General features: G+C 41.0%; 1 long non-coding RNA gene across 3 annotated transcripts in view; it reads right to left on the bottom strand.

Annotated features, from left to right (window-relative positions):
* Positions 1-26,279, bottom strand: part of LOC116441971 — a 68,091-nt gene that overhangs the window by 26,171 nt on the left and 15,641 nt on the right. For 2 of the 3 annotated variants that reach the window (XR_004239319.1, XR_004239321.1), the window contains exons 1-4: positions 23,306-23,573; positions 20,931-21,152; positions 18,661-20,237; positions 13,338-13,423 (exon numbers count right to left, since the gene is read on the bottom strand). This is a non-coding gene — a long non-coding RNA (uncharacterized LOC116441971). Of the gene's footprint in view, positions 1-13,337; positions 13,424-18,660; positions 20,238-20,930; positions 21,153-23,305; positions 23,574-26,279 lie in introns of those variants that run through there. The other variant, XR_004239320.1, reaches the window with a different exon arrangement.

Here is a 26,279-nt window from a genome sequence, read left to right as displayed (position 1 = left end):
CAGAAAAACTGGATGGATTTGGCCATTTTGTGTATTACAGCAAATTGCAACAAATTGGGGAGTAACTGATCACCTGTCGGACAGGGCTGCTACTCAAAAACTGGCAAGAAAGAATCTTTGCAAGAAAGGTCCTGGGGGAAAGCAAATAGAACAGAAATCAGCAGTGTGCTGTTGTAGTGCTGGTGTGGAACTGGATCTGGAGCGCCCAACTTATAGGGAAAGGCTGAGGGTGTTTGGTTTATTCAGTCAGGAAATAGAAGGTTAAGGGGTGATTCACTGAATTCTTCCATGTCCCAATGAGTGACTGGCAGGAGAAACAGGCTCTTCCCAGAGACAGAGTCAAAACGGACAGCAGGAAGAAATTACAGCAAGAGGTATTTCAATATGTTGTTCATAATGGAAGTGTTAAACACTGGAACAGCTTGACAAGAAATGGCCTCAAGTTGTGCCAGGAGAGGTTTAAATTGGATATTAGGAAAAATTTCACTGAAAGGTTGGTGAGACATTGGAATAGCCTACCCAGGGAAGCGGTGGAATCACCAACCCTGGAAATGTTCAGAAGGTGCATGGATGTATCACTTGGGCATAGGGTTTAGTGATGAACACACTGGTGCTGGGTTAACACTTGGACTTGTTCCTAGAGGTCTTTTCTAACCTTAATAACTCTATGATTCTGTGATTATAAGATTGGAAATTTTCAAAATCTGAATAACCTTGAGCAATCTGATGTTACTTTGAAGACAGCTCGTTGAGAAGGACTTTGGACTAGACCTCCAGATATCCCTTCAGATACAGTAGTTTTTCCTATGATTCCATTGTATGAAGGACTTTTATGGCATACAGACTGCAAAATAAAACTCTGCCAACATTACCTAACACAGCCACTAGAGAGAGGTGGGAAAATGAAGTGTTCTTGGTTAGCATTTGTCATATCTGTGTGGTCAATGCACTTTTGGAGAACAAATCATAGAAACCTTGGCTGGAACAGACCTCCAGAGACACTTAATCCAACATCCAACCTCAAGCAGAGCTGTTGCTGACAATAAATCATGTCAACCATACATTGTTTGGTTGGATTTTGAGAAACTCAGACTGGAGATTCAAATGCCTCTCTCAGCAAGCTATTCCAGGCCTGCACCACCCACCTGGTGAAAATGGGTTTCCTACTAACCTACCTCAACCTCCCAAGCTGCACTTCATGGGTATTGCTGAATGTTTTACCACCAGCCACTATTACTGAGCTGAATTTGGCTCCATCCCTTTTAAAATCCTTCAAGTGGTCAGCAATTAGATTCTTCTTTGGATTCCTTTTTCCAGGTTAAACAAAAAACTCCCCTGTCTTCTTGATGGTTGTATCCTCTAAGACCCTGACAACTTTGTTAGCACTCTGCAAGTGGTTTTCCAATCACGTCTTGAAGAGGAGACCCAAAGCAGATCGCAACATTGAAGGTGTGAATTTCCTATAAACAAGCAAGAGAAGTTTACTGCTGTTGCAGCCAATTATGCAGTTTGAAAGACCCATGTGCAGAATTTTGTGTTGTTTCATTTCTGAACATTGTGAGATTCTGTTGTCCCCAGGCTCAAGTTCATCAAGTTCCTTGTAACTTGAAGTTTTACTGTCATTTGACATATTTCCACACACTGCATCTTCACCTGCAAATTTGCTGAAGATGCGTTCTGTCTGATCATTCAGGCCAGTGATAAAGATGTGGAACAATATTGTCCCAGAATCAGTCCCCATTGTACTCCACTTACTGGTTGCCAGCTGGATGCTGAACTATTCATTACTGCCCTTTAAGTCTGGTAATCCAACTAATATCCAGCCCATTTAAGCCCATTCATCCAGCCTGTATTTTTCTCAATCACAGAAAATGCTTTGCAATCCCATGTCAAAAGCTTTACTCAAGATATTTTACCACCACTGCTTTTCACTAGAGCACTCACTCAGGGTGATGGGATTCAGCAATAAGCAGTGGCTGGATAATGCAGAATGAATTATTGGCATCAGCCATCAGGATGGATGTTTTCAAAGGGCAGTTAAGGTCTCACTCCACACTCACACAGGATGTATTCCCAGACAGTGTGACACAAACTGCCTCAGCCTGGGAAGTGGATTCTGCGCATGAGTTTCTCCCCAGCCTTGGTCTGAGCAGCCTGGCTCCAAACCAAGTCTGGGACTCTTGGGATCAGGATGCAGTCAGAAGTACACATCCCATTCCCTGACTGCAGGCATGCCACTCACACTGAGAATCCCTATCAGTCCTAAGGATGGGCTGTGTATCTCATGTGTGACTTGGCACCTTACCATTAACTCTTCAAAAATTAGGTTGGACATGTTGTTTTGGCCATATTTTTATAGAATAGACCTACTACTACATAGTGTTACCTCTTCTTCATTTGCAACCACCACGTATAATTGAGATCAAAGAAGAGGTTTCCTGTTAAAACAGATGTGTGTGTGTTAATTCTTTATTTTTTGTGAGGAGTCAGGTTCCTCAGCTGGCCCAGTGCTGTGACAAGAATACCTCACACTCTTCGCAGTACATTTTCACAAACTCCCTTCCTAACACTGGGGCCACAGCTAAAGATGTCCATCTCACAGACATGTTCACCCACCTGCTTATGAAGAAGGCTCTGCTTCCTTCGGGTAAAGGGTAAGTGATGTGTCCTGAGCTGCTTGGTGTACAAAACTGAAACCGGATGAAGTTCGATGATGCTCATTTCAAAGCAAGATTCCCTCAAATTAATGTAATGTCCCAAAAGAGTGCATCACTAATCCTACTTCTGCACTTGTACACAGAAAGTACAGCAAAGTCACTGCTTCTCAGCCCTCTTAATTAAAAAGAAGACCTCATGATAACCAATTGTCCCTTCGGACTAAGGATTTGCTTATCTCTTCAAGCTCAGTAGGCAATACAGACTTTATCCAGAAATGGGATGAGAAGAACTGAAGAGCAAGACTCCCCACCCCAGTAAGCCTTGTACTAAGCCTTACAGAAGTTAAAAAGACATCTGCAAGATCATTTTTAACAGAGTGCAGGAAGCACAACAGCATGTGGCATCTTAACAGCACCGAAGCATCCAATTGTAAGTTGCCTGAGCTCCAAGTGAGGCCTGGGGCTCCCGTCAGCTTTTCAATTTGCTAATGCTTGCAGAAATAATAAGTGAGCAGCAGGTAGAGTCAGCTGAGCTCAGAAACTAATAAACTTACCTAAACAAGTGGAGATCTCTGTGTATTTTACTGCCAGCTGCACCGTGCTTCAGCTATGTGAAACATAACACAGTCCACTGGGATCCATGAAATTGTGTTAGCACATCAGTAACATACTTGAGGATACACTTGTATCCTCACTCATGTACACTTTTACACTTGTAAATAGTTCCCGTGGTACTGCAACTCCTTGCTTGGCCTGCCAAACGATACACATCAGTATTGCAGAAAAAATCTGATCACAGTAAAGAAGTCTGAGAAAAGCAAGTTAAAACTTTCTACAGCTCCTGCTTCTCATTTAGCTGCCATCCTTCAGTCAATACTGACTCTCTTTGGGATCCTAATGACATTGTCTTTTCATTTGTCTTTGTGTACAGAGAATGTTAATAGAGAGATCACTATCTGTATTTATTTCTACAATAATGGATATTCAAATTCATTATGTACATGCATACCAAAGTTATGAGGGTAGGTAGCTACTTCTTTCTCTCTCTACATGGCAAAGAGAACTGTTTAATGAGGTTATATGGCAGGGAAGGAGCAAAGAAAATGTGATAAAATTATATGGGGATTGGACCAATTAATCCACAGCTCTCACTAATGTGATTTGCATGGGCAAGGAATATACGGTTCGCCCTGCAGTATTTTCTTGAGACACCTAGGATCATTTATATCCTCCTTTTCTATTCAAAACAAGGGGAATAACTGCACGTTTTCAAGGAGAAAGCTTAACACATAAGTCTCCTTTGCCATTTCTTCCTGTGAACCAAAAGTAAAATGGCTGCCAGATGCTCTGGTTACGGCTGTTAGAGATTTATGGCTTCAGCCCACAGGCAATGAATAGAATAAGCAGCTAAATTTAAAGACAATTTTATCAGTATAAACACAGAGACATGAAAAAGGAAAGACTTATTATATGCAAGGAATAAACTTCAAGGGGAAAACACCATTGGGAACCCAAGCAGGAAACTATGAGAGCAAGTGGCCTCTTTCAACATCTTTTAAATACAACAATCAAAATCGTAGTATTAAAATTCAAGGCTGGAGATGCAGTTTAAGGTGATGTGGCTCTCATACTTTATGGGAGAGCTTGTACAGCCCACTTGGCAAACAGCCTGGACAATCATCCCTGTTTGCCTTGAGTGTGAGAGCACACAGGGAGCATGCATAAAACACACAAACTGGAGGGCAGTGTGCCCCAAACTCATCATATTAAGATGACGACCATCAGCCATATGAAACAGTAACTGGTGATTTCTAAAGGGATTTCTGAAATGAAGAGCCATCCCAAATAAACTAAAGGAGCGGCATGAAAATTTGTGTTGTAGTAGAGAAATCTTGAAGGGAGAGGAGTAGCAGAGTGGGCCTGGCTTGGGTCTGCCAGAAGTTGCCCTGTGGCATCACCAGTCTGCCCAGGCTGGGCCAAACATCCTCCCTGGGGATGCTACAGGGATCTGGTACCCAGCCAGCGAGGGACAGCACGGTTAGAAATCTGTAGGAGTTAACATTTGTAAGTATCTAGTCCTGTGATCATCTGTCACACAACTGAACCTGACTCTGAGCAGACAGTTCGCCATTTGTCAGTTAATCATGTGTTGATAAAAAATGAATAAACTGCTTCTGTTCTGACTGAGCTTAAGCACCTAAGCAGGTTTTGCCCCTGCCACATCCTCTCACATAATCTGTGACTTCTGTCATCTTAGAGTACCTTCATACAAGCCCAAGTCATCTATCTCCCACCAAGTTTTAGGTTCTGTGTTCTGGCAGATAAATAATGCATAGACTCCACATTTCTGGAGCTAAATTGGCCTCCTGTGGAGAAAACTATTTGCCTATAGCATGTGCTAACAGATTGATTTTGTTACGTTTTCCACAAACTCTTCCTTTTGCTAGCTATACTCCCCCTTCCCAAAACTGTCCCAAAGTCACAAGGGCTCCCAGAAGGATGATCTCTCAGGGATAAAACAGAAAAGCAGCCAAGCCTCTTGTCACCATTGTCTTACAAAAGTCTTTGATTACCTATTCTTCATCCTCCTGAGATATGTTATTTCAACTTATATTTAAGAGTAGCACTGTGAAAGTTTCTCACACTTTCTGCATCAAACTTTATCTCTTCAAGGATCTGTTCCACGGGAAACAGTTGTTTTTAGAGTAGGGATCTTTGGCTTTTCAGAATTCACTTTTGATGACCTTGGCAAACTGGAACAGAGCAGTGTTAAAACCAATGCACCACTGCAATAAATATTGCATTGTAATTTTAGCAAAGCAGTAGCACTGATTTACACTTATAATTGAATGCCACAAACAGACCTGCATTGGATGAAGAAATATGGCCAACAGAAGCTCTTATTTTATTTGCTTCCCTCTTTTAATTATGACTTTGTCTCTCTGTATGTAGAAACAGTTGTTAATTTCCTGGACCACTGTCACTCAGAAATTTTTAGGACAAGCTGTCTCCTCTGATCACACATTAGCAGGTATGATTCTTCCCTGATTAGCTTTCTGTTGTGTTCATAATTAAAACTGGAAATATTAGCAAAGCCAGATTGAGAATTATGATTGATTGTATTTTTCCCTAGAAAAGGCACTTTGGAGAAATCATCCCATGTTTTTGTGTTCTTCTCATAAATTTTATTTTTCTAGTCTTTGTCTGTAACTGTCATACTCCCATTCCCCCAGTTTTTCAATAAAAATTATAGGTATGGCAATTCTGGGTGATAGTTGTCATGAATAAAGTTGAAACTAGGAAAGCAAAGAACTTCAATTCTAAAATTTTTGAAATGTTCTCACTATGATTACAAATTGTGTAATCTTGAGCTGTTTTTCCCTATAAAACATTTACTACATGTCTGATCTAACTGAAAGCTGGCTTGGAGACAGCACAAACTACCCAAAAGCAAGGTGTGTCCTTGGCTGCTTTGTTACAGTGGTTGAATTTAGGGCCAGATTGGATTATTTTTCCTAGGATAGAGAAATTGCCTTTTGTTGCCCCAGGGGAGTTTAGCATTAGATAACAGGAAAAAAAATCTTCACGGAAAGAGTTGAAAAACACTGGAACAGACTGACCAGGGGAGTGATGGAGTCACCATCCCTGGAAGTGTACAGAAAACCTGTGGAAATGGCCCTTGAGGACATGGTTTAATGGTGAATATGGTGGTGGTGGCAGATCCACAGTTGGATTTGGTAATCTTAAAGGTCTTTTCCAACAGTAATGACTCTATGTTTCTATGATAATCAGTGTGGATATCCTTAGAGTCAGTAAGGGCTCAGAAACCATTAAGAAGAGCACAAGTATTTTCTTGTTACTTTCAACTTGGGTAAGAGAATTAAGCTAGGAAAGTTTGTTTTATCACTTCTATTTACCTCTCAGACCAAAATGACCAGGTACTGGCTACAAGCTTAATAATATTCTTGTTTATCTTCTGTGTTTCTTACTGTTGAGAAAATTTAATTTTTCAGCCAACATCTTAGAACCTGACTTCCTCTCTCCTAGCTGGGCTGTGCAGCGCAGAGGGACACTGTGGTGTAGATGTGCTTGTTCACAGTGACAGAGCCAGGGCAGGTGGGTCTCACACTCTGTTAGGGATGCTCAGTAATGGGAGATGCCTCTGCTGGTCTTAGAGCATCATTAAAATTAATAGCACAGGCAACTTGCTCAACTGAACAAGAATATTCAGAAGCAGACTTCAGGTCTCTAAGTCAAAAAATTCTTTAACTCTCTCTTTCTCCTTGGGATTAAGTGGAGATTCCCCCATCTGCCTGCCAACCTACAGAGTAAAGACCTTGTTTAGGACTTAAATGGATTTTGTCTCAATGATCTTAAATATTGTTGAATATGTAAAATACCTGAACATAAGCAGAAATTACCCTGAAGAAGGAAGTATCTTTTTAGTATGAAAAAAACCTCTTTCTGCAGTGTAAACAACCATTTTTTCCCCCCCAAAATTAGAATATTTTCTGTTTCAGACAAGTCTAGAACACGTCTTTCAATGAAGTTTCAGAAACAGGTCTTTTATATTGTGGTCCTAAAACCTCCTCTAACCTCTCAAAGCCTTTGCTGCCAGGTTGGATGGGGCTCTGAACAACCTGGTCTAGTGGAAGGTGTCCCTGCCCATGGCAGGGGAGTTGGAACCAGATGACCTTCGAGGTCCCTTCTAACCCTAATTATTCCATGATTCAAGTCTTGAAAATAGCATAGGTCCTGCATCCCAGTTCATGCATCCAGACTCTTTCTCATGTCATGAGACAGGCAAGGATGGGAGGTTTCTTCTTACTTCCAAAGCTGTTGTGGCTGCAGTTCAGCCTCCTGCTCAGGCTCAGAGTGTTTCTCCATGACAGCACTCTGCTAACATAACTGATCTGGGCTGTTTGACACTGGTTATAAAAATTTTCAATGTAGACTCTATTCAAAAGAGAATCTGGGCTTTTGCAAAGCAGTGGCTGAAATGGGGTGGCATTGGCTTAATTTTTTATTCCAAGATCAGCTGCGGACCGTCAGTTGGTGAGCAGTCAGACTTAAGGATGGACTGATGGTTTTTTCTTCTTTTCCACCTTTCCAACTTCTTTTCACTTTTTAATTCACATCCTGAAGTTAGTGATGAACATGTTCATCTTTCCCTGATGACCATGGTAAAAAGCAAATTAATCCTTGATGTTTCTATACCTTTGAGCTCCAATCTCAGTTTTCAGTCATTTTGAAGCGACTTTAAAGGGTTTTGAGTGAGAGCAAGGAACATATTAAAAGTTACAGGAGTCTGTTGAAGAAACAGAAGCAGACTGCCAGTCTTGCCAGTGCATGAGGTACCTTGTGAATAAACACACCTGTTTTATGCTGCTGCTGTCTTTCTTTCTCAACCAGTTCCCCCCACTGTGGAAAATGAGATGGATGACTTCAAACACAAGCACTTTTTGCAAATAGACTGGGTTGTGGCTAACATAAAATCTAGCATGTCTACTTGCAGACAATAAAGCATCAGATGGGATGGTTTAATCATGGCTAATTTTCAGTCCTGGACTGTTCTTGGATTTCTCAGCTTGTGTCTGCTGTAGGTCAATGTGAAGCCAGTGAATTACATTTTTTTGTGCCTTTGGTAGAATTCCTTTCCTGCACAGGCATCTGCATTTTGGCTGTGCATCCTGCCAGAGTCATACGAGTTGAAACCACGAATTTCCTGCCCCCTTTCTCCACTCCTGTGCACTCTGTACAGTGCCAGCCTATGACTGGGTCAAACAATGGTGGGGACAGCGGGGAGGAGCTGGAATGGCACAACCATTCCTTTGCTTTGTGAAGTTCCAGACAACACCATTAGAAATAGGCAAAGCTTAGGGTTAGGCAAAGCTGAGTTGAATGTGAAGATTTTATTAAGAAACACAACTTAGTGAAGAACCACACCAAGTGTTCACTGTAACCCCAGAGCCTCGTGACCCCAGACACTTCTGATGAGAGTCCACAGGAGACTCAAAGTGCGATGACAGGGAGTGGGTTTGACCTGACCCAATGCCTCTTCTCTGAGATCATGGTCTTCTTCTGCCCCTCTCTGATCCACATGATCACGCAGACAGCTCTGAAGAAATGTTATAGAAATAGAGACTTTGACAGTCAAATCACAGTGTGTCCACCAGGGTAAGGAAGCTCCTTAAACAGATACTGATATGCCCAGCAGTGCATTAACAGAGGCATGAAAAAGCCCCACAAATGGGAGCATTGCCAGGCTGAGATGCAGGGTTTGTGTCAGGTCATAGCAACTTGACTCAGGCCTTGTTAATGTTTTTCCATGTTGCCAGCAAGAGCTGGAACCCATTCCCAAGCTCAGGAGAGCCTCCAGTCTCTGCTCCCAGCAGAGGTAGTGAGGAAGGGGCACAAGCTCAGCAAATTAATCTGTTCAGGATTACATTTCAGGAAAAAATCCAGGGCAACAGAGAGCTGAAACATCTCATTCTAGGCATTGTGGGAGTGGGTGAAAAAGACCAGTGAAAATGAACAGGAAGAGGTGAGAAGTGACTGTGGTTGATTTTGTATTCATCTATCTACTGCTCTGAATCTGCACAGATACTGAGGTCTGTAAGTCTTGGGAGATTTTTGAATTATCATTTCTGGCTAAGAAATTAAATTTCAGTGAAAACAAGTGTTGTATCCATTCTGTATAATGGGAGGCATCTAAAATACCCTTAAAACTATCTCTTTTGGTATTTTAGGGGTAAAATGATGTAAAAATACTTTAAATTTCCCATCTATTTATTTTATTGTAAAATCGTATGTAGCATAAAACCAGATAATAAACACATAGGGATGAATTTAAACAAACTACATGGATTTCATGAAAAAAAAAAGTTTAGCACTTTTTTCCTAACCAGAGCAACAACAACTCAGCAACTGAACTTCCTTGCAGAAGTTAATCTACTTTGTTCCCTGCTCAATTCTATTTGTGAGCTTTCCCAAGTATTAAGACACCTGTAAGGGAAAATATTTGTCTAGCAAACTTACAAGTGTTGTTTTCTGTTTCCATTCTCTTCTCCTTGCTAACATTTTGTGGGCATTGCAAAGTGAGTCTGAATAGCTTTAGTTCCTTTGTAGTTGACTTGTTATTGGTTAAGTTCAGAGACACTCCTTCTGTGGAGTCCCAGATAACTGTATCCAGCGTTGGGGTCCCCACACAGGGAGGACACTGGAGTGAGTCCAGAGGTGGGAGACCAGGATGATCAGAGGGAAGGAGCACCCCTCCCATGAGGAAAGGCTTGGAGAATTGGGATTGCTCAGCCTGGAGAAGAGAAGCCTTGGGGTGACCTAATTGTGGCCTCCCAGGACCTAAAAGGAAGTGGCAAGAAAGATGGAGAGAGACTATTTATGAGGGTCTGGAGAGCCAGAACAAGGGGGAATGGCTTCAAGCTGAAGGAGAGCAGGTTTAAATTGGATATTAGGAAAAAATTCATCACTGTGAGGGTGGTGAGGCCCTGGCACAGGTTGCCCAGAGAAGCTGTGGATGCCCCATTCCCAAAAGTGTTCAAGGCCAGGTTGGATGGGGCTTTGAGCAACCTGGGATAGTGGAAGGTGTCCCTGCCCATGGCAGGGAGCTGGAACTGGGTGATCTTTAAAGTCCCTTCCAGCCCAAGCCCTTCTATGATTCTATGATTACCTTCCCTCGAAATTGTTGGGTGTATAATGCCAACCCTACCTGCACAATTAAGCTGTAAGAACTGAGGTAAATTCAGACGATTTCTGGAATTATTGCAATGCACTTAATGGCTCTGCAAAAGCAAGTTTAACCAATCTACAGATACACCAAGGTTCATAAAAGCAATGGTGCTATGGACAGTCCCAAGATGTGAATATGCTGATTAGGGCATAAATAGTTCTGCACTTCACAGTAAATTTTACTGGATGAAATGAAGGGTTTTGAAAGAAAATAGTAAGAATCAGATCAGCTGGAATGTAATCTTTTTGGATTGTTAAACATCAATACAGATTTCACACTTGGTATTAGTAGAGTCAAGTGTTGAAACAGCATTGCTTTCACTGTTGGACACTGTGGTTCTGCAAGACAGGTGAGTCTCACAAGCACACAGAGACTGAGAATGGTATCGTGGAGAAAAATGCACCATGAGCTCACTGAGCACTGCTCATTTTTAATGGGTATCGAACATTATTCTCCTCCATCCATGGGTCTTATTTGGTCTTAATAGAAACAGTCATAGCTCCTGCTGAATTCGACATTTAAGTGAAAGGATAAGAGGGGATAAAGGCCAGACTGCAAGGTTACAGAATCTAGTGATGCCCCATTACACTCCAATTAAAAAGTGCTAAAAGTGACATTTGTAATCATTTGAAAATGGATGGAAACAGGGCTGAGATGCATGTTTTTGTAAGAATTTTTTTCCTTGGCTATGAAAAAGGAGCTCATGTTTGAAAAAACCACTCATTTGAAGATACTAAAAATTAGACTCCATGAGTAGGGTTTTTGTTTGTTTGTTTGTTTGTTTGTCTGTGGTTTTTGCATGTGGAATGAAAGAAGGGAGAGAAGAAACCCCCCACAATTAGTTAGTTGAAAACTGGACTGCTGCACAAAATGCAAGGCATTTAATCTAGTCTATTTTGTAATGCAACATAGCAATTCACAAGCCACAGAGTCCCCAAAAAAGATATTTAAAATGCAAATTGCACTGATTTTATTTCATCTAATTCTTTGGATACCTGATGGCTTTTCTGCATCCCAGTGCTTTCCACTTTTTGATTATGCACTGTGCTAAGGCAGGACAGCAAAAATTCTCCCACCAACACCAAGGAAAAGTCATATATACGGTCTGGCTTGTATTTTTCCTTATATTTTCCTTATAATTTTCCTTATATTTTTCCTTCTCAGCCCCTGTTTCTCAGGTATTTCTGAGTGTCCCCCTCCACAGTCTCCAAGCTGTGAACTACGGCCTTCCAGTACTTTTCCTTGGGTCCTAAAAACCATAAATTATCAAAGACACAGCTCCACAGGCGGCACAGGCAGAGGAGAAAATTTTTTAAACTTTACAGGCTGACAAACATAAATCAAAGGACATCAGAGAGTTCATATTAAACTACAATTAAATAATTGGTTTGATGTATAGTTTCTTCTTAATTTCACAGTTATGTAGCCCTCAGCTCCATGCCCCAGACCTCAAGTGACACCTCCCATCCCCTTTCTGCCACGGTAGAGCTGAAAAAACCCCTCAAGTTGCTGCCATCCCATGGCTGATCCTGGAGCTGAGCTGCTCCCAGGATCTGCGACTCCTTCCATACACAGGCAGAAGTTTGCTCAGCTACACCAGCAGCAGTGGCAGCTGAAAGAGGTGATTTTGTGATTGTGAACTCTCACTTCCCCCATGGGAATGGCAAAGCAAGGACTGCTGCCAGGACATGGGTGGGAAAGGAAGGTGCAGACCATTGGATGTTCCAGCTTTGGAGGATGAGTGTGACTGATCCCAGAAGCAGACCTGGGGCACTGGTTGTCCTTCACTTCCTCTGCAGCCACCTCACTGCAGAATCCTTCCCAGGGCTGGCAGTCTCAGGTGACTGTGGCTTTACTGACTATTTCTAACAAAGAAAGCCCCACTTATTAAGCCTGAGCCAGACCAGGAGTATACTCTCTACAGTACAAAAGGAAGGCCAAGCATGATATTTCAGCTGAACAACCTGGTTTTCTTAACTCCTTAAGGCTCAGCTTCTGGATCTGCTTCCCCAGTCCTGGAGTCCAAGATAAGTCTGTATTTTACTTTGAGAATTAATAGGGCTGAAGTAAGTAATTATTGAAAATTCTCTCCCTCAGGAGATCAAAGAGCTCTAGTCATTTGCAATTGGCTTGAGGAGGGACATCAGTATTAAATGCAAGCTCATCTCCATAGTGCTAAAGACTTCCTCTAGCCAAGATACTCAACAGAAAAAGAAAAACACAAAAAAGAGGCATGAAAATGTAAAACCTAAGCCCATCTTTGGAGACTATTGACTCGCAGAGGCTCAAAATGAGGACAGTTAAGAGGTGATAAAGTCCAGCTCAAGGAATGGACAGGTCAACTGCAAGTGTGAAAATGATGCTGGTAAACTGGGACCCAAAAGAGAAAATATTCAGATCCTTGGATCTGAATATTTTCTATGAATATGTATGGATGCTTTGATGATTGTACTCTCATTTTAGTAAGAAATAATATCAGCCCAGTACCAAATTTGTACAAATATTAATTTGTTTCACAAGTGTTAAGAATAGTTGGATCTTGGTATGGGAAAGCTCGGCAACTATCAACAATGATAATTTCAAGACATATCTAATTCTTCAATAACATCTCATGGGTGGATTTTGGCCATAATTGTTTGTGTTCCATAAAGTGAGAGAGACATGGAGCACTGCATCATGCTCAGAATTTCACTGGGTTTCTGACAGGAAAGCTTGGGAATAGGACTATCAGGAAAAAACAAACAACTAGACTGAGCAGGAGGGCAGCCTCTGGATTGAATGGAAATTATGGAGAACAGATTGGGAAGGTGTTCGATGGGGACATTGCACAATGTTTTAGAAAGAAATCAGGTATGAGCAGGATGACATGGAGAACAAAGAAATAGGAAGGCTCACATCTTCAAAAAAGGCAAGGAAGGGAAGGAAATACCTACAGCTGTTAGTCTGAAAAACAGGATCACTGCTGCACATCCAGCCTCAGCTTGAGTCAGTGGTTGAAGTATTGCCTCATGATGCAGTGCTGAAATGATAACATATATACATATATATATAAAAACAACCCAACAACTCAGAACATAAAATCATAAAATCATAGAATGGTTTGGGTTGAGAGAGACCTTCAATATCTAACAATATACAATAACAATATCTAATTTCAACCCCCCTTCCATAGGCAGGACACCTTCCACTATCCCAGGTTGCTCTAAGCCCCATCTGACCTGGCCTTGAGCACTTCCAGGAACTGGGCATCCACAGTTTCTCTGGGCAATCTGTGCCAGGGCCTCACCACCCTCATAATTATAACTTACTATTTGTAGATGATTATAGTGAGAAACTGTGCAGTATCCTCCAAGAGAGGAGGTGAGAGCAGCACAGTTATGTGTGCTGACTGAGGAGAGGAAGGATTGTCATGTCGTCAAAGCTGAGATATGGTGCTTATAATACTTGTCTAATTTTAATATAGATTTCCTTAGGTGCCCACAGTGCAGCTTCACTGAGCATAAGCATTTGAGATGTCTGGAGTTACCCTCCCTGACTGACAGTGACATCCCAAAACATGTAGGTCTCCTGCAGGTTAAATGCTGCATCTGCCAAACCTGTCTGGTTATCTTTGGACACCCCAGGGTATCTCAAAGGTCATGAGATCCCTTTGTGTCTGTGCCTGAATTGAGCCCTGATGTGCCACTTCATTCCTGACTTCTGAAACATGTCTAGGATTTGAAAGACCTTATCTGGAATGAGGTATTTAGTGAGTTTGATGGACTCTGTGGGCAGGGTTCAGTCTCAAGTTCAGACAACACAACAGAAGGGTCTGCATGGAAATGTCTACATGGAAACCAAGTGTCTAACTCAGCAGAGAGGGAATCAATGATCCTGCAGATCTTGGAGGGTAAATTCAACCAATCAGTGACCAGGTGTCTACTTTTGGGAGATCTGAGTCACTGTTCCCAAAATGAGGAGTGGTGGAGATGTATTTATAAGTGCATCTTTGCTTTGACTGAGTTGCTTCCCCTAGAGAAACCTTCTGCTCTTCTCTTTCTTATTAGGCAAATTGTGTTTTTCTATTCAACACCTCTACAGCAAGAGTTGTTTGTTTGTTTGTTTTTTTAATAGGTGAACAGAGGTTGATGGGAGTGTCTCAGATATACACCTGAAAATATTGCACTTGAAAATGAAGTCTGAAAAGGCCTAGAATTTTTAATAATTTAGGAAAAAGAAAAGACCTAGCTGCACAAGGAAAACCTTGCAAGATGCTGTGAGGACAAATACTGCTGCAAAGCTGGAAGGAGGCCAGGAGAACACAGTAAGTCAGAAAGACAGAAGAGAAACTAAATGAGGGAGCGAAAAAATAAGACACAAGAGAAGACAGCTGATAGAAACACAGAAAAACAGGCAAAGTACAAACACAGACTTGAGGAAAGATGTAGAAACTGTAGAAGACACATACAAGGATGGTGAGAAAAAGAGCAAACCCCAAATCTGGTGTGCTGTAGCACCAACTGGTTGAATGGGATGCTGAAGGAGAGGGCAGATTAAACAAAATTCTACTTTTGATAGTAAAACTGTCTTAAAAATACATGCCTTCTCCTTCTGCTCCCACACATATCACACATATTCCCACCTCCTTGGCTACACTGCTTGGAGAACTTCATTCTGTTTCCCTGCTCATTTTAAAGGGCTGTATTTCACTTCTATCCACCTTGCATTTCTGTGCTCCTGGTTACAGAGCAGCCTCATGAAGAGTGACAGAGTGACAACCCTGAGCTGCAGAGCAGTAGAGGAAGAAAACCACTGCCTATGCAGAAGGCCAGGGACTGTGGTAGCTGCTATGGCTTTGCCATCACAGCCAACAGATCCAAAAGTACTTTCTGACACAGCAAGTCTTTGGTTATCCTGTTCCGTTTCTCTTTTCCCAAAGCTGCTCCAGCTGGGGAAGAGCTTGTGATCCCAGATTCTGGGTTCATTCTGGCTCCTCAGAGCAGCCCTCATTATAATGCATACCAGGTCACTAGACATGGTCATTCCAGAAAACTAAAATCATGGAATTTAATTTTAAATGGTTTGGGGTTTTTTTTAACTTGTCCTTACCAGGTAAACTATTGGTAAGAATGCCACAGAGAAAACAGGAGTTCATCTAGAACAGCTGCTGTTTGAAGGAGTGTGATTTCAGCCACTGTGTGTTCTTCTCAGACGTGGCCAAAGACACATTAAAAAAGGCTTTATCATGGTACTGTACATGCTGAAATCTCAGCTCTGCAGGCACAGTCCGGCAGACCCCAGCCCTGGGGGGTTCTTAATATAGGTTGTCCTCTAGAAGATAATGTCCAACGGCATCGGTGTCACCAGTAAAAGGATAAAAGGAGGACAGGTGCTCCCCTTGTAATTGCAGCCTTTACCCTATAGCCTGCAGCTCAGAAACCACTGGTACATGACATACACCTATTCCCATGAATTTTGTGAGGCACAATTCAGAACAGGGTTAATTCAAGTGCTGCCCACCAACAGAAGCTTGGCAATGACCATGTTTTAGGAAAGCTGTCGGTTGTGTGCTCTCAAGTGGAACACCAAGAAAGTGAAGGCAGCAGCATAAGGGACAACACCTTGAGAAGGAGCTGAGGCAAGAAGAAAGAGTAAATAAGGTGTTATCAGTTTTGATCATATTTAGATACTGCTTTTCTTCACGATATAGAATGAATGTTCATGGTTCTGTTGAACTGTGAGGATGCTAATGATGTCAGAGCTCAAGGAGTGTGCAGACAGTGCTTTTAGTCACATGGTTTAGTTTTAGGTAGTCCTGCATGGAGCAGGGATTTGGACTTGATGATCCTTATGGGTCCCTTCCAACATGAGATGTTCCGAATCCTTGCAATCTTACTAATGACGCCAATGATCACGATGTACTGAGAGGGTCTCTCTCTCGAGACAGTAAAAATTTTAATGCCTTTGTGTCTTCCTAGTGTCAAGGCTTTTACAGGGTCTGGCCTCTGCAAAACACCCCATCAAAGAGCAGTCCAGGATAAGGAATGAAACACGAGGAGAAGGGGTAACATTGCACTGAGAAGCATGTGTTTTACAGAAACAGCTGGCATGTAGAAATAGCTGTCAGGTCATTTTGACCCAGATGAGTGTGATTCCTCACAAAGCAAATAAACTGAAAGTATTGCTTGCTTCTTATTGCCTAGACTTAATTATATAATTAGAGCTGGTGCCTGAGACCAGGTCTGCACCAAGCCTGGAGCTTACACTGCAGAAGCAGAAGTTCAGCCAGAAAACAAGAAAAACATAAGGGGAAGGGAAACAAAGGCATAAATGTTTGGATGCACTGGGGAAAGCAGCAGAGATTAAAGCAAGTGCTGAAGCTTGATGACATATGACAGAAAAATCAAAGAAGCTTTGTTAGTTGCCTGTGGTTGCACACTTACAGCAGTGGACAATTTTGTCCTCCTACAAGTACAAACACCTATTTCATCCATAAGAGGAATTAAAAAAACTGTCCCTGAAAGTTGAAAGAGCTAAGGTAAGGACTCATAGAAAGGAAAAACTGCTACTGCTTTAAGGGTCTGCTGCTTTTTAGTTGGGTTGGTTTCTTTGGTTTTCTTTTTCTTTTTTTTTTGTTTTAAACAACTGCTCTGAATTGAAGGACAAAAGGGCATTTTTGATGTTTCTGGAATTCTTTCTTGAAGCAGTGCTTTGAAATGCTTGACATGACTCAGATGACACTCATAGCAGAATCTTTGGGCTTGAAACGTAGGAGCTTCACGGTCCATGAGGATATCTGGTGTTGCACGTGATTACAGTGCCCTGTGTTAATCACTGAAAGCAGGTGCATCATTATCCTCCATGTGTTGGGAGTCAGACTCTATGCACCAAGTGTCCAAGTACTGAAGGGAAATCACACACTTGTAAAAGTCCTGCATGTTTTTTTTCCTTTGGGAAATACCACACATCTGCCAAAAAAAATAAACCTCACAGGTTATGCACAGGCAAAAGGATTGAGTCCTGGGCCTTTGGGATAATCCTATAACAAAATTTTTCAGAGAACCTTGACAAACACTGGGAATCAGGTGCTCCTTGCCTCATGGTTAAGCAGATGAGCTCCTGTATTCACATACTGCCCCAAATAGGGTGAGTCCAAGGAAGTGTTAACTATGTTTAGAGCAAATCATAAACCCTTATTTGAATCTAGTGCATGATGATGATAACACTGGAACAGTTAGAAATTTGATTGTGAAACTACTGGGATGACAGCTCAGTCTAAAACTCTTCCGAATTTCCACCAAAAGCTTGGTTTTGTTTGCTCTTCTTATGAAACAGTAAACCTGGTCCTTTCCTTGTCATCTGTCCTTCATTAAGATTGTGTGCCTGAACAGTGTGGCTTTTTAATGAAGCTGTTGTGACATATGCAAATCCGTTCCGTGGTGCAAACTCCACATAAGAACCTGGATGAGAAAAGGGACTGTGCAGGAGCAAATCATGGGCAGCAAAGTAAAGTAAGGTTTAATCTGGCAGCAAATTGGAAAGTTCATGCCTTTTGCCCATTAAAACACCTTTAATGCATCGAATGGGATCTCTTATGGAGAATACTGCTCCTGTACGTTAATTATAAGTGCCTTGAGGGAGCTGTAAGTGCAGCTTTGTTTGGTGTTACCTTGGTGTGTGACACCTTGCTGACACCACCAATCTGTTACAGAGAGTTTGCTGTGGAGCTTTAAAGTGCTCTCTGCTCTAAGTGGGGTGTGATGAAAGTTGTGAGGTAAACTAAACTGCTGTAGTAAATAAAAATCTTCAGTCCTCCCAAACCATGCTAACCTCAAAATTTGTTGACTTCACTGACTTTTAGAAATCCCTGAGTCAGACCTTCTGCTGTGAATCATTGTGGCTTTGCATAAAGGGATGAAGCTACACACACTCCAACAGACTCCAGGTTTAGTGTCTTTAACAACCATTGAACAGAATTATCATATATGAGAAATATTATATTTTTTAAATAATTTGAACTGGTTTTACCCTCTGCAGTGGGATGAGGTGAATCCCAGTTTCAATTTCTCTCCACTGACTACAAATAAAAATGACTGAGGGACTACCTTAAAAAGAGGCATCTAAAATATGAAACACATAAAATTAAATTAATCCCATCTATTGTATCTATTTTGTTTGTATTTAAACATTCTTAATTTGGGAGGCTTGAGAGTTTATTAAACATTCATCATTTGGGAGGCTCAACAAATAGAAACTCCACCTAAATTTGCTCCTTACCTAGAGTATAAAAGACTATTGCCGCTCTTTTCAGTTTAGAGGAAAGTCTTTACTGCATTTAAAATAAATATGTAAACACTGCACAGTGGTTATGTTGTTCTTTATAGAGATCTGCCCCTGTAATGACAGAAAAATATTTACAGTTATTTTTATATTTTAGACTTTTAGCTGACAGAAAGAATCATTAGGGTGTTATTTAGCAGCAAGGACTTCAGCAGTGTATCCTTGAGCAGTGCAAAAGCACTGCGGAGCTGAATATTCACTGAGATTCACCCATTTTATTTCAATGCATTTTATTTGGATGAATGAGGTCTAATTTTATATGGAGTCCCTTCTAAAGCTCGTAAAACTCTATGGATTAAAAGAACCATAATGAACTATGTTCTATTCAAAACATTTACGTGTCTCCCTTGGTCTCTGATGTGTACAATGGTAAGTGCCGCAGTTCTGATGATAAAACTCCAAGCAATTGGTATAAATAGCAGGACTATTTATACATTTTGATGGTGAATTTTTTAAGCATTACGTTTGATCTCCACAGATGCACACTTTCACATCTCATGAATTCTGAGTAACAGGAAATTCTGATAGTGGACATATCAAACTGTACTTGGGATCAGCTTACAGTATGAGAGCTGCATGCCTAAAAGTTCTTTTACATTTTATGCTCAAATTATGGTTTGGAGAGTTTTATTTTCTTTCCAGTTTTATTCTGTACTTTATTCTGTGACCTTTCCAAATTCCATGAGCTGCCTGAACTAAATCTTTGTATCACATTGTTTCACTTTCCTTGTTTCTGGCAACATTTCCAGCTGTAAATGAAGAAATTAAAATTACAGAGTAAGAAACCAGAAATACATATTTATATATATAGACATTTAAGAAACCTCACCATAAACATTTTTCAAAGAGAAGCACTAACAAACATGAACATAATAAATTAATAGAAGTCTAGAGAGCCTTAAATCTCTTCCCATTTTATAGTGAAGGGTGGATACAGTTCAACCTCATCTCACTTACACCCTTGAAATTCATTTCACCCCTCAGACAGGAATTGTGTCTATCTCCTCTTCTCAACTGTCTGTCTTTGCAGCTCAGTTTTCAAATGTTTTCCTACCTGATCTTTTTTTTTTTTGTGGTTAAAGTTTTCAAAAAGATTTTTTCCTGAGTTTAAAAATGTCTGTTTTGAGGCAAAAATTGCCCATTTCCTTCCAAAAACGCTGCTGCAATCAAAGCTGATAAGGGAACCTTCGTACTTCTCAAGTCCCCCGGTTTGGAAACCTGGAGTGATTAACAACATCGATTAGGGCCATCAATATTGTCTTTCTTTTGCATATTGTTTAAGTCATTAAAACACTTCCCCAGAAACAACTGAACTTGTGAGTTGGCAAGTTTGGGAGGCAATAAAACTGATTTCTAATCAGGATTCTTCTCAATGCTATTTATCATCTTCTTGTCCAAAAAAACACTGTTAACTTCCAGCACTTCTTGTGTAATTCCTTGTACAAATATTTAAAAAGAAAGTGTAGTCCTAGAAAGATTCAAATATTTCACAGTGACAAGACCCAACAGGAAAACTGTAGAAGAAAAAAGACAGACAAAGTGATTAGAGAATTAAGTAATTCTAGAACAATTCTAGTAATTCTAGAAAATTTTTTATAAAATAAATGCTTTTTAATGGATGGTTCGTATATGACCTTCCATTGAACCTTGGAAAAGACACTATATTTTCTACCTCTTCATCTATAAAATGGAGATTTCACAAAACTTGACAGATTTGGGAACTAAAAAACCCCAATTTTCACTCATCTTTACTGCTATAAACAAGCCAGCATATTTACGTTTCTGTACATTTGGATCAACAATTAACTTGACAAACAACAATGATTACCCAAAGGATGGTTTTGGAGCCAGGTCCTCACACTGGCAGGGATCTCATTCTAGCATGTACCAAACCCCAGCTGTAAAGAGTATTTATGAAATTGAAAAGTTTTTCTATGGCAAGCAAATTGTTATATGATAGTAAATAAATAAAACAATTCTTTTTAATAACAATTGTCATAGGTGCAGTTTGTACAGCTATTTTAAGGTAATTATACTTTATGAATGTCCTGAACTTAATACTAATTTCAGCATATTTCTTGGTAAAGTATTTCAATAAAATATCTATTTTTTTAAGTTCATAGGTAAATACAAATTGTAAAAGTTATTTTCCTAGAAATTTTGTTCTGTTAAACAAGCAATGAAATCCAAGACGTGATCCAGCTTACCTGATACAGATGCCTACATTTAATCAGTTGAGCTTTGACTGTGCCCAGATACCCACAAAAGGAAGACTGTTGTGATGAGAAGGCAGTTTGCCTATTTTATCTGATTTTTCTGCATATGGTATCTCTAAGAATCTGCTGTTTTTTACAATTTCATCTTGCTTTGCACATCAATCTCCTGCAGGCTTGTGGCCACATAGGCTTTTTCACTGCTGCAGTACCAGTCTGCAAAGTAAAAAAATTAAATAGAGGCAAACTGAATTTACTGTAATTACTGGGTGGCAGTAACTGGTAAGTCCTTGGTTGAAAAGCTTGCACAGCACTACTACAATTATAGTGTGCTCATAACCTTCTTATAAAGGGAGTACCATGTAGGAGGCTTTTCCTCAGTGTGTATTTGTTTTTCCTGTAGGTAGCAATGGCAAATGAGTGTTTTGGGGAGTGTAAGGAATACTTTATGCATAATTTTTCAGCCTCTGTATTTCTTTTCCAAGGGAAATGCCACAAACATCTACCTCCAAGAGCTGCTGCCCCTTTGAGCCTTGCCAGCTAACATTAGTCATGGTTAGCAGCACTTGAGTGGTTTACAGAACACAATTACATTTGGAAAAATAAATCTGCATTTCTAATAATTGTTTGTATGGGATTGAAATGGAACAGCAAAGAAAAGTTAAAGTCTGTAAATAGAACAGACTCTGGTGAAAAGAGCCACATTACTCTTCATCCTTTTTCCCCAGGAAAAGGACGAAGCTGTGATAACTTATTTTCTTGTCTGTCAGACTGTCCTGAGTTGAAATAGTTCATGTTTCCAAGGAATGAACCACATCCCATGGCAGCAGTGGCAGCAGTCAGATGGTATCTCTTCACAGGACCTGGGGTTTCATGGGGTCAAAGCCTCACCCATGGCGGGGTTTTGCAAATTCCTGCCACTGACATCTGACCATGTTTTTCCAGGGCTGTTTCATTCTCTTTCTAGTTTTATTCTAGTTATAGCAGCCTAAGTAGATGCAGAAAAAGATGGAAATACAGGAAAAAACAAACAAACAAACAAAACAAACAAAGAAACCCAAAAATAACAACAACACCATCATCACCAAGAAGAAAGAAAAATGAGCCACATTCAAATCATCTTGTATTCTGAATTAGGTGAAACATCACACCTTCCTCTCCAGAGGTGTGCAGGGAGCAGGATCCAGCCCAGGGAGCACCTTGGCTCACTTGTGATTTCTGAGGGAAGGAGCACCAAATCTGCCTGGGATGCCATTGCAGACAACCTGGATGCGCACTGCCTACTTCATGAACGGACATGGATAAAATTCCTCAGGATTCCTTGGTACTAAGGGAAAGAGTTTACTTTTCTCCACTGACTTTTTCTAGGACATGGATCAAAACAGATAATTCCACCATCACAAATTAATGGGCTCGTTGAAATGATGGCTGGTACACCCTCAGTGATAAAAACCCAGTGAGGCGGAAGGTTTCGTGTTTGCTTTTGTTTGTATGTGTGTTGTTGTTAACAAAAATGGTGCAGGGATTCACATTCTCTATTGAAAAGTACTAAATGAACTGATATATCTCTACATCACATACAATACCAGTAAGTGGAGTGAATGTGGTTGAAATCCATCCCCCAATGAATTCCAGTTCTTGAAGTTAATTAAATACAGCTTGTAGAATGATTATTATTAATGCAGTGATCACATTCCAGCATCATATTTCATGAATATGCTGTTCATATTTTCTCCATTTCCATGATAAAGAAAGATGAACAGCTCAAAAAATAGGTTTATTGCAATATCACTTGTCTTTATTAGTTGCCCTAAACCACATTAAATTCAGTGGTTTTTTTAATACAGTGGAAACTGTCTTTTCTGAAAACACTTTGCTCCAGCATTTCTTTACAGCAAGTGATTCTGAGATCTTTACCTGCAGATGTCTCTTGGCTTTATGGAGTTGTAGGACGTGCTCTGTGGCAAAACAGAAAACAAAGCTGGGATTCAAGCTGAGGGGGAAGCTCTGTGTGCCTGGAGCTCTAGCTGTAATGGGTGTCTCCTGATTTAAGAATGGTTGTGATGCCACCTATCCTGCCAACAGGTGGTAAGGTTTCTGAGGGAAGGGAAGGGAAGGGAAGGGAAGGGAAGGGAAGGGAAGGGAAGGGAAGGGAAGGGAAGGGAAGGGAAGGGAAGGGAAGGGAAGGGAAGGGAAGGGAAGGGAAGGGAAGGGAAGTCCATGAAATAGGTGTGTTTTTAATTTACTCTGCTTTTTTTTCTAGATTTCTGCAGCAACTTGGGAAATGTCATTCAGTTCTTTATTAATTTAGTTTTAAATTTAGAAACTGATTGATTTTGCTGCGCCCATTTCAGCATGGCTTTACTCACTTTCTTACTCTCAGGTTCCAGCAACATTTGTGATCAATGTTTCCCTTCAAATTTAAAATATCGTCATTCCATTGGAGATCTTCTACAAGCAGGAAGCTTCTTCTGTGTCACACCACAAAGGATCTGGTTGATGCTCTTATCTACTGAAAACTAACTCTCTGTCAGCTGCAATATAAGTTGCCTTCAGAAAGAGATGTGAAACAGTTAGACAATGACTCATTTTTTACTTATTTCAGTCCATTTCTCACAGTGACAATGATTTTCAATCTTTTGCAATTGGAGGACCCTTAAAACAAGAGCTGTGTGACTGTGGACCTCTGCTCAGTAATCCAAGGCAGTGACAATAGGTTTGTCACCATTTGTGGGTTATTATCAAGTAATACAGTGTGCAGGAGATGAGTTTGTAACTACTGATCTTGAAGACACCATCTGAATCCATGAACACACGCTTGTATGAGACTTGCAACTGTGGTGCTGTATCTTCCCCTGATTTTTAAAGTGCATGTGATGCTTTCTGATCCCATTTTTTCTGAAAATTTTTGCTTTTTAGTTGGACATGAGGTCCGAATTCCTTAGATTAAATCAGGGATTTAGATTTCTGTAAAATTTGCAGAGAGTCAAACAGCAGAAGTAATACAGCTTTTCTGAAGGTGCACATTAATCTGGCTCAGACTAGAGAGGGCCCCCCACACTGCAGTGTAGAGGAGAGAATCTGGGGACAGAAAACCTTTTATACCTGTTTTCAGGAGTGCCTTTTAGTGGCTTCTAAGCTGTGTGCTGCAGCAGCGATGCTGTTGCTCTGCAGTTCCCAGAGAAGAAAATATATCAGCATGAAAATGAGCTGGACCAGTTGCTCCCCTGTGGATATGTTCTTCAGCTGAAATAAATCTCTTATTAGTGGAAGAAAGCTCTGAATGTTTGCTGGAAGGTGGAGGGCAATGCATTTAGCTGGAATCCTTCTCACTCTACTGGGAGGGGCAGTACTATTTTGCTTGACAACAGAGCAGCTACCAGAAAAGGAGAGAAAAGACAAGCTCTGAATTAAATGTACTTCTGGAGTGGGTTTAAATTTGTTCTGCTGTTAGTAGAGGGAAATTTTAAGAAGGGCCAGACGCCAAATTGGAAAGGAGTGAAAGCTAAGAGTGAGTCTGCTACAAGCTCAGAAAGAACCTATTTAACTCGTACATTATGTTCTCTTGTGTTCAAACCTGTCCTTTGCTGTATTTCTTGAACAGCTGTACCCAGGGTTCAGTGTTCCAGCAGGCAGGTCTTCTCTTCCTCTCTTTAAATCTTCCAAGTGAGCTACTGAATTAATCTGCCTATCATTAGCATATAAAGAGCCTCACTCAGAGCCAGATAGTTAAAGATGCTTAAGAATCTGAAACTCAGAGAGAACAAAAATGCCCTTAAAATCCGGCTCCAGTAGCATTCTAAATTGCAGGTTCTTCTGCATTCCTACTCAGGTCTTACTTTGTTATGTGTCTAGATTAAAATTTCAAACATAACACGTTAGTCTGTTAAATTTTAATATGTGCGAAAGAGCAGTTGCATCAGAGTAGAAAAACACACACCAGATCTGGAAAGATTTGAGTTTCTGTGAGTTAAGGAGAACCTGAACTGGAAATTCTGGGGTTGACAGTGTTATTTGTTGCCATGAGAGTGGCTGCGGCCACAATGACCGCAGAGGGAACAACAAAATCCAGACTCTAGGGGTCAGGCACTGAAGGTTAAAGACAACCTCTGTGGTGAGGGCAAGTCCCCACAACCCTTTGTTTCTCCGATTGCCTGTTGCAAGTTGATTGGTTTCTGTTGTCCCCTCCTGTTTTTATGCGTAAGTTCATAAATATTTATCCCCTTAGTTGATTATGTATTAGTTCTGGAAAGTTCTGTGTTACTTGATGCCCCACTGGTTGTTCTCTTACCCCTCCTACAAGTGTTCCCCATTGGTTAATTCCCTGTAGACTCCTTCCCTATTGCTCTTCCCTATTGGTTATCTCCCCTTTCTCCACACGGATCTCTCTGAGTGTAGAATCTCTGGACCTTCTGTTGAAACTTGCTCTTTGTCCCTGGTCCTTCACCTGCAATAAACCTGCTTGTGGAACCCATATGGAGAGTCCCTCATTCTTCTTTGCCTCCACCTGCCTGCTTTTACAGCATAGCTTGGGACTGGCTCCCTTGGGTGAGGAGCTCGCTCTTTGTACCTGCAGAGTTGCTGACTGTGAGGGCGCAGCCAGACCTCCAGGCTTCCCCCTGGCTTAGCCTGCCCTCTGTTATTTGCTGGAATTTGTTCATCTGTTCTCACCTGTAAGGAGTTGTGTTAGCTGCTCTAGCTAGAATTAACCCAAATCATGTAATGGTCAGTCAGTTTGTTGTTACTGTTCCATTCAGAAAGTCAAAATAATTTGGAACATGTTGTAGTTATAGGCATTATTTAAATAGCATGTACTGACTCCTTGTTGATCCAGAAGATTTCCTTTCCTTCCACAAATGCTTATAATCAAAATCTAAGCAAAGGTCGATGCTACCATTGGGAAACCTACTACCATTTCCATGGAGAAAAATGAAACTTTAAGATCCAGTCCATCTCACTCGGATTCTTCACTTACACATGACTATGCAAAGCAACTTTGTGATGCTGGTGTCTGTGATTGCTGCCAGGTCAGTGGAGTGAGACACATGGCTTTGAAAGGCCTCTCATTCCAGGGGTCTGCTGAGAAGTGAAATGGGAGGAATTTGAAATATGTGGAAGAAAATGCCTGTACACCAAGGAACAGGCCTGGCTGTACTCCACACCTGCTTGACTCTGGCACCTCAGCTCTCCCTCTGTTGGCTGAACCACAGCTGTACACAGGGGTTAGTCATGCACTGCTCCATTGGTCCAGGTGCCTCAATTACTGCATCCTTATGGGCAGCTATAGTAGCTGGGCCAAAAGGGACCTTTTGTGCAAAACTGGACATTTTTCTCCATCATTGA

Source organism: Corvus moneduloides, chromosome 3, assembly GCF_009650955.1.
Source record: "Corvus moneduloides isolate bCorMon1 chromosome 3, bCorMon1.pri, whole genome shotgun sequence".
Taxonomy (NCBI): domain Eukaryota; kingdom Metazoa; phylum Chordata; class Aves; order Passeriformes; family Corvidae; genus Corvus; species Corvus moneduloides.
The sequence above is the reverse complement of the archived record's forward strand: the minus strand, read 5'-3'. Positions and strand labels throughout refer to the sequence as shown.